Source organism: Rattus norvegicus, chromosome 4 (assembly GCF_036323735.1).
Source record: "Rattus norvegicus strain BN/NHsdMcwi chromosome 4, GRCr8, whole genome shotgun sequence".
Classification (NCBI taxonomy): Eukaryota; Metazoa; Chordata; class Mammalia; order Rodentia; family Muridae; genus Rattus; species Rattus norvegicus.
In genome coordinates, this window is record NC_086022.1 from 167,311,789 (window position 1) to 167,321,512 (window position 9,724).

The following is a 9,724-nucleotide window of genomic DNA, read 5'->3' on the forward strand; positions in this document are numbered from 1 at the left end:
TTCCTCTCTACAGGTCTTCAGCTGTTCCTGTGGGCCTGTGTCTTGAGTTCACCAGGCAGCTTTCTTGCAGCAGAAAAGTTGGTCTTACCTGTGGTCCCCAGGCTCAAGTTCGCTCGTGGGGTGCTGCCCACGGGCTCTCTGCGGTGGCAGCAACCAGGAAGACCTGTGCCGCCCCTTCCGGTGGCTTTAGTGCACCAGGGTTCCAGATGGTCTTTGGCTTTTTCCTCTGGCGTCCGGGATGTGTGTGCAGAGAGCAGTCTCTTCTGGTTTCACAGGCTTGTCTGCCTCTCTGAAGGTTTAGCTCTCCCTCCCACAGGATTTGGGTGCAGAGAACTGTTTATCCGGTCTGTTTCCCTCAGGTTCCGGCGGTGTCTCAGGCAGGGTCCTGCTGCTCCTGGGCCCTCCCCCACGGGAGCCCAGAGGCCTTATACAGTTTCCTCTTGGGCCAGGGATGTGGGCAGGGGTGGGCAGTGTTGGTGGTGTCTTCCGCTCTGCAGCCTCAGGAGTGCCCACCTGACCAGGCAGTGAGGCCTCTTTCCCAAGGGGTCTGGGAGCAGAGAGCTGCTGCCAGCTGGGATCCGCGGGCGTGGGACCTCCGGCAAACACAGGACGTGCCCGGTCCTAGGTGAACTCTGCCTCTGTGTGTCCCGATCTCACCATCAGCTCTCTTGCAGCAGACAAGTTGGTCTTACCTGTGGTCCCGAGGCTCAAGTTTGCTCGCGGGGTGCTGCCCACGGGCTCTCTGCGGCGGCAGCAACCAGGAAAGGATGATATTTTCTAGTTCATTCCATATGCCTATGAAGTCATAAAGTCACTGTTCTTGATAGCTGAGTAGTACTCCATTGTGTAGATGTGCCACATATTTCGAATCCATTCTTCAGTTGAAGGGTCATCTGGTTTCTTTCCAGTTTCTGGCAATTATAAACAAGGCTACTATGAATATAATGGAGCATGTGTCTCTGTTGTATCTTGGAATATCTTTTGGGTATAGGCCCAGGTGAGTAAGTTTTAAAACAAACAATTTTGCTCATTTTTGGAATACATACAAAAAAGGGAATCAAGAAATTATCCCCAACATGGGATACAGTGTGCCCTAACATGTGATTTATATGATATCAAAGCAATCTCTAAGATACCAAGCTATTTATGTTTGTTCAAATGCATTATGCATTTGATATTTTCACAAATGAGGGATGCTGAAAATTAATTTAAAGATAGCTTTATTTGTTCTATGAAATGAAGAAGTCATACGAACTCTTTTCACTCACAAATATAAAGACTAACAGAAATATTTTATAGTTCATCAGGTGCAAAGAAAATTCAATTTCCCTAAATTTGTGACATAAGTTGGAAACAAATATTGTTAGGAACTTATAAAACCAGTTCCCCTCTACCCAAGGAGCCATTTCTTTTATCACTGGCAGAAGGAACAAATGTCCTTATCTGGTGCCAAGTAGGATAACAAAGTGCTTCCTGCTGACTTCCAGCCCTTCCCAGTATCACAGTACCAGTTTACACATTTCAGAATCTATTTTGCCCCCCTGCCCATTCTGAGGTTGTCTTTGTTTCTCTCTGTTTCTCTGTCTCTCACTGTCTCTGTCTCCATCTCTTTCTGTCCCTGTCTCCCCCTCTTTCTCTCTCTTCTTCCTCTTTTTGTCCCCTCCCTTTAACTTATATTCCCATCTATACCTCCTCTCATGGATGAGTCCATGCTAGACATTTGCAGACTACAGTTTTCCCTCTGCTCTAGACTGTTGGAGATTCCCTGTGAATTCACAAAGTTCTCTCTCTCTCTCTCTCTCTCTCTCTCTCTCTCTCTCTCTCTTTCTCATATCTACAATTTACAAACAATGCACTTAACCATATCTTGGAAACCAGATGACCCATCTCCTCCTGAAAACATGAGTTGATACTGATGATAAAATTCTCCGTGCAGGGCATAAATTAATCCCTTTCAAGGGTCCCTGCCTCTCCTAATCAAAGCAAGCTGGTAGTTTGACTTTCCTAAGTAATGTTTGGATCATTTGTTTCTCCTGGCCTCTGCCACCTACCACATTTGATTCTAAATTTTAGAATCCATCTTCTCAACTGCTTCTTTCTTCAAACTGTTATACTTCTCAACCTCACTGTGATTCAGAACTGCTAGCTCCTATAACTTGCTACCTCTGCAAAAGCCACATCAGTGTGCTAGGAAGCAGTTGTTGCAGAATGATGTCATTACCCAGGTTAAGGCAGGTACAGGGTTGAGTAAGGCCTGTCATTGGATGAGAGTGAAGGATAGGTGGGAGAAACGATTTAGAGAGGTTGGGAAGGCCAGAGCAAGGAGGAAAGAGCTGAAAGAACATGGTGGCAGAGGTTAAGATTAGTTTCTAAGCAAACTACAGGTTGTTATGACTATTCATTTTTTATATGATATTTTTATTTACATTTCAATTGTTGTGCCCTTTCCTGGTTTCTTGGACATTGCCCCCATCGCACATTCTTTTTTTTTCTTTTTTTTTCTTTTTCTATTTTCTTTTTTTCAGACCTGGGGACCGAACCAAGGGCCTTGCACTTGCTAGGCAAACACTCTACCACTCAGCTAAATCTCCAACCCCTCCATCACACATTCTTGAGGGATGGGTGTGTACAGGATTTTGTGTTGTCTAGATGGACAAATTTTATCTTATCAATTGGACAGAGGTATTGTATGATGTGTTCTTTCATGTGGCAATTTAACTTAGTTCAAGATAGTGTATGATGGCCAGATACACTGGGTCTGCCACGGAATCGGGATGTGTGTGCCTGGTGTGGTAGAAACCAGCCAAGAGAACTGTGAGTGAGAGCAAGGTGGCCTAACAGGTTTCTTTGTTGGAATGGCTTGTGGACAGAGGGTGAGAAAGTAAATGGAAGCAGCATGGAGCCACTGAGATAAATTAGCTAGTTCCCAAAGTCAGAACTAGAGAGAGAGCATGACTGCTAGGGTGTGCCCAGGAATCTTTCTGCTGCTTTTTTTTTTTTATTTTTACTGCAACAACTTGTTTTTTATATTGGGCTCACACCACTTGTAAAGGGAAGCTTCTCCTCTCTGATTTCAGATATTTGTTTCTGACAAATACCTTAGACTGAGAGACTAGATCTCTTGGGTTCAAACTCCATCTTAGAGAACCTAACCTAAAGTTGAACTTGTGTAAACTAACAGGCTGGTGCCTAACACTGGTTTCCAGGCTCCCCTCCCAATAAAATCTACATCTAGCACCAGTTTCCAGGTTAATTTGCAACAAATCTGCACTTCCAGGTTATAAGGCTGCCTCTGACGATTTACTTTCTAACAACCACCAATCAGAACAAAAGCAAAAGTTAAGTTTATAGTTTCACTCCCAGTGTCAGCTAATTATGTTAAAGGCTACAATTCCCCCCAATAAGATGTGTGTCAGTCTAGACACCCTCATCTTCTCTCTATAAATGCTTGCCTTAAACTAGACTCTGGGATGCAGCCTGGGATGTTGTGGTTTGCGGCATCAGACCCTGTGGTGTGAGTGTGGACCACGCTTGAGATTGTAAAGAAAGACCCTAGTTTGATTGCCAGAAAGTCATTTTGGAATATTTAGGGACTTGTGAACAGGCACAATAGTTCTGTTTGTGAATGTTCCTGATTGAATTCTTGGGAACTGTACACAACCTACTATTTCCCATCCATGTTGTCTTCTTGCCCATCCCCTTTATCTACCCTTGGCTGCACTCATCTCCCTCCTGGAGCTTCTGTACATCCTCTTAGGAGTAGTTGGTACTGTCTCTGTCTTTCTTGTTGGCTCACTGGAGCCAGTTGTTTAATTCCTTCAGGTATATCAAGCAGCTAACTTATACCCTCCCAGTCCTCTATGATATGGAAATCCTACTTCTGGCAGAATTCGTTTTTACAACCCTTGTCCTTCTGGTTTTTAAGATCGCTCCTGGTGCTTATTGGAACTCTGCTACTGGCAGAGTTTCTGTTTTTAATACTCTCTGTCCTTCTTTAATTAATCTTGTTCCCCCTCAGACCCAGAGATTTTATTAAAGCTGGTTGCTTAGTACAAACAGCTTGACTTCAGTACAGTTCAATTGATGACCACAAATAACACACTGAATTTCCAAGTTCCCAAAAGATTGTAACAACTTCTGTCACTGCTGAAACAAATGATCCCCAATGTATATTATCACTAATAAATTTTCTTTTCCACCCTAGAAAAGGTTTTATCTCTATACTTTCTTTGTTTTCTCTTCTCAAAACATTCTCTTAAGAAAAATATCTAAAGCCTTTAACTGAAAATTAGCATAATCTTATAAGAAGAGTTTATAGGAAAAAACATACACATATGTAATCTTAATTTGCTACATCCTACTCGTGTGTAACCAGAATTCAAAGTTTTATTTATTGGATTACTCTTAAATTTACATTTCAAATGATATTCCCTTTTTCAGTTTCCCATAAATAAGCACCTTTTCTCATACATTTGGGGTTGAACCAAGGGCTGCTTCTTCCATTGGTACCAACAAGGCCATCCTTGCTACATACGCAGTTGGAGCCATGAGTCAGTCCATGTATAGACTTTGGGTAGTGGTTTAGACCTGAGAGCTCTGGATGGTGGGCATTCTTGTTCTTATGGGGTTGCAAACCCCTTCATCTCTTTCAATTATTTCTCTAATTGCTCCAATGGGGGTCCTGTTCTCATTTCAATGGGATGCTGCTAGCATTCTCCTCTGTATTTGACATGCTGTAGCTGTGTCTCTTAGAGGAGTTCTATATCTGGTTCTTGTCAGCAAGTTCTTAGCTTCATCAATCTTATCTAGTTTTGGCTGGTCCTTCAGTCTTTGTTCCAAACATTGCCTCCATATCCCCTCCTATTTCTTCCTAACCCAAAATATACAGGAAATCCAGGACACAATGAGAAGATCAAACCTAAATATAATAGGTGTAGAACAAAGTGAAGACTCCAAACTTACAGAGCCAGTAAATATGTTCAACAAAATTATAGAAAATAACTTCACTAACCCAAAGAAAGAGATGCCCATAAACACACAAGAAGCCTACAAAACTCCAAATAGATTGGGCCAGAAGAGAAATTCCTCCTGTCACATAATAGTTAAACACCAAATGAAGAAAAAAAAAGAAAGAATATTAAAAGTAGTAAGGGAAAAAAGGTCAAGTGACATATAAAGGCAGACATATAAAAATTACAACAGACTTTTCACCAGAGACTGTGAAAGCCAGAAAATCTTGGACAGATGTCATGCAGACCCAAAGAGAAGACAAATGCCAGTCCAAGTTACTGTATCCAGTAAAACTCTCAATAAACATAGATGGGGAAACCAAGATATTCCATGACAAAACCAAATTTACATAATATGTTTCTATAAATCCAGCCCTACAAATGATAATAGATGGAAAACTCCAACAAAAGAGAGAAACTACACCATACACAAAGCAGAAATATAATTTCCTTGCAATAAAAACAAAAGAGAAACAAACAAACATAATTCCACATCTAACAACAAAAATAACAGGAAGCTAAAATCACTATTCCTTAATAGCTCTCAATATCAATGGTCTCAATTCCACAATTAAAAAACATAGACTAACAGACTGGATATGTATAGAAGACCCAGCTTTTTGCTGCATTCAGGAAGCAAACCTCATAGACAAAGACAGACACTACCTCAGAGTAAATATCTGGAAAATAACTTTCCAAGCAAATGGCCCAAAGAAACAAGCTCTAGTTGCCATTCTAATATCAAACAAAATTGACTTTCAACCAAAATCATCAAAAAATATAAGGAAGGATACTTCATATTTATCAAAGGAAAAATCCACCAAGATGAATTCTCAATCTTAAATATCTATGTTCCAAATGCAGCGGCACCTACATTCATAAAAATAACCTTACTAAAGCTCTCAACACGCATTACACCTCACACAATAATAATAGGAAATTTCAACACCCCACTCTCATTAATGGACAGATCATGGAAAGAGAAATTAATTGCAACAGAGACTTAGAGAAAATAGAAGTTATGAACCAAATAGATTTAACAGATATTTTTTATAGAAAATCCAATCCTAAAACAAAAGGATAAACCTTCTTCTTGGCACCTCATGGAACGTTCTCCAAAATTGACCATATAATCAGTCACAAAACAGGAAGATAGAAATTATCCCATGCATCCTATCAGATCACCATGCACTGATACTGATCTTCGATAACAACAATAATGACATAAAGCCCACATATACATGGAACTTGAACAATACTCTACTCAATGACAATTTGGTCAAGGAAGAAATAAAGAAAGAAATTAAATACTTCTTAGAATTTACTGAAAATGAAGATACAACATTCCCAAACTTATAGGACACAATGAAAGTAGTACTAAGAAGAAAACTCATAGTTCTGAGTGCCTGCAAAAAGAAACAGGATATAGCATATGTCAGCAGCTTGACAGCACACCTAAATGTTCGAGAACAAAAAGAAATAAATAAAGCCAAGAGGAGTAGAAAGCAGGAGATAATAAAACTCAGGGCTGAAATCAATGAAGTAGAAACAAAAAGGACTATACAAAGAATCAACAAAACCAGGAACTGGTTTTTTGAGAAAATCTACAAGATTGATAAACCTTTAGCCAGACTAACCCGAGTTCACAGAGAGTGTATCCAAATTAACAAAATCAGAATTAAAAAGGGAGACATAACAACAGAATCTCAAGAACTTAAGAAAATCAGGAAAGCCTATCACAAAAGCCTATATTCAATAAATATGAAAAATCTGGAGGAAAGGGACGATTTTCTAGACAGATACCAGTAACCAAAGTAAAGCCATGAACAAATAAACCATCTAAACAACCCCATAGCTCCTAAAGAAATAGAAGTTATAGAGCCCAGGTCCAGATGGAATCAATGCAGAATTCTATCAGACTTTCATAGAGGACCTCATACCAATACTGTCCAAACAATTCCACAAAATAGAAACAGATGAAACACTACCAAATTCCTTCTACAAAGCCACAATTACTCTTATACCAAAACCACACAAAGACACAACAAAGAAAGAGAACTTCAGACTAATTTCCCTATGAATAATGACACAAAAATACTCAATAAAATTCTTGCAACTGAATCCAAGAACACATCAAAACGATTATCCATCATGATCAAATAGGCTTCATCCCAGGGATGCAAGGATGCCTTAATATGTAAAATCCATCAATCTAATCGGCTACATAAACAAACTCAAAGAGAACAACCATGTGATCATTCCATTAGATGCTGAGAAAGCATTTGACAAAATTCAACACCCTTTCATGATAAAAGTCCTGGAAAGATCAGGAATTCAAGGCTCATATCTAAACATAGCAAAAGCAATATATAGCCCACAAGTAGCTAACATCAAGCTAAATGGAGCGAAATTTGTAGCAATCCCACTAAAATCAGGGACTAGACAAGGCTACCCACTCTCTCCCTACTTATTCAATATAGTACTCAGAAGTCCTAGCGAGAGCAATCAGACAGCAAAAGAAGGTAAAAGAAATACAAATTGGAAGGTAAGAAATCAAAACATCACTATTTACAGATGATATGATAGTGCACTTAGGTGACACCAAAAGTTCCACCAGAGAACTACTTAACCTGACAAACAACTTCAGCAAAGTGTCCAGGTATAAAATTAACTCAACCAAATCAGTAGCCTTTCTTAGAATGACTTTAACCAAGCAAGGGAAAGATCCATATGACAAGTGCTTCAAGTCTTTGAAGAAAGAAATTGAGGAAGATCTCAGAAGATGGAAAGAACTTCCATGCTCATGGATTGTCAGGATTAACATAGTAAAAATGACCATTTTGCCAAAAGCAATCTACAGATTTAATGCAATCCCCATTAAAATTCCTACTCAATTCAAATTAGATATAGAAAAAACAATTTGGAAACTCATTTGGGGTAAAATATAACCACAGATTAGCAAAAACTACACTCAACAATAAAAGACTTCTGGGGGGGGATCTCCATCTCTTTCTTCCAGCAGTATTACAGGGCAGTAGTAGTAAAAACTTTAATGTATTTGCACAGAGACAGGCAGATAGATCAGTGAAACAGAATTGAAGGCCCAGAAATAAACCCACAAACCTATTGTTACTTGAACTTTGACAAAGAAGCTAAAACCATCCAATGGAAAAATATAGCATTTTCAACAAATGGTGCTGGTTGAACTGGAGGTCAACATGTAGAAGAATGCAGATCAATCCATTCATATCACCCTGTACAAAGCTTAAGTCCAAGTGGATCAAGGACCTCCACATCAAACCAGATACACTCAAACTAATAGAAGAAAAAGTGGGGAAGAATCTGGAACACATGGTCACTAGAGAAAATTTCCTGAACAAAACACCAGTGGCTTATGCTCTAAGATCTAGAATTGACAAATTTGATCTCATAAAACAACAAATCCTCTCTAAGGCAAAAGACACTGTTGTTAGGACCAAACGGCTTGCACTACTTCTTAAAGCAGGAAAATATACATAAGAGGAAATATGGAGCAGCGACTAAAGGAAAGGCCTCAGAGCCTGCCCGACATATATATATATATATATATATATATATATATATATATATATATATATATATATATATATATATATATATGTAAAACTAGCTAGGATTGATGAAGCTAAAAAATGTATTCTGAAAGGGACAAGATGTAGATCTCTCCTGAGAAACACATCCAGAGCATGCCCAATACAGAGGTCAATGGTAGCAACAAACCACTATACTGAGAACAGGACCCCTTGGGGGGAATTAGAGGAAGAATTGAAAGAGTTGAAGGAGTTTGCAACCCACTAGAAATAACAATGCCAACAAAACAGAACTTCTAGGGACTAAACCCCTACCAAAAGACTATGCATGATTTGACCCAGGGCTCCAACTGTAGTAGAGAACAGCCTTGTTGTCGCACCAGTGGAAGGAGAATCCCTTGGTCCTGCCAAGGTTGGAGCCACAGTGTATGGGAATATGGAGTGTGCAGTAAGTGGGATGTATGGGAGTAATATCTATATGGGGGAGGGGAAGTGGAGGTGATGGGACTTATGGACAGGAAACCTGGAAGGAGAATAACATTTCAAATGCAAGTAAAGATGTATATCTAATAAAGATATTAAAAAATAAATAAGCCTGCTATGAACATAGTGGAGCATGTGTCTTTGTTGAATGTGGGAACATCTTTTGGGTATATGCCCAGGAGAGGCATAACTAGGACCTCAGGTAGTGGAATGTCCAATTTTCTGAGGAACCCACCACAATGGGTTATTGTTCCTCTTTCTCCACATCCATGCCAGCATCTGTTGTCACTTGAGTTTTTGATCTAACCAGTCTGAGTGGTGTGAGGTGGAATCTCAGGGTTGTTTAATTTGCATCTCCCTGAGGACTAAGGATGTCGAGCATTTCTTTAGATATTTCTGAACCATTCGATAGTCCTCAGCTGAAAATTCTTCTTTTAGCTGCGTACCTCATTTTTAATATGGTTATTTGGCTCTCTGGAGTCTAACTTCTTGAGTTCTTTGTATATTTTATATTTTAGACCTCTATCAGATGTAGTATTGGTAAAGATCTTTTCCCAATCTGTTGGTTGCTGTTTTGTCCTAATGAGAGTGTCCTTTGCCTCACGAAAGCTTTGCTATTTTATTAGGTCCCATTTGTCGATTCTTGATCTTAGAGCATATGTC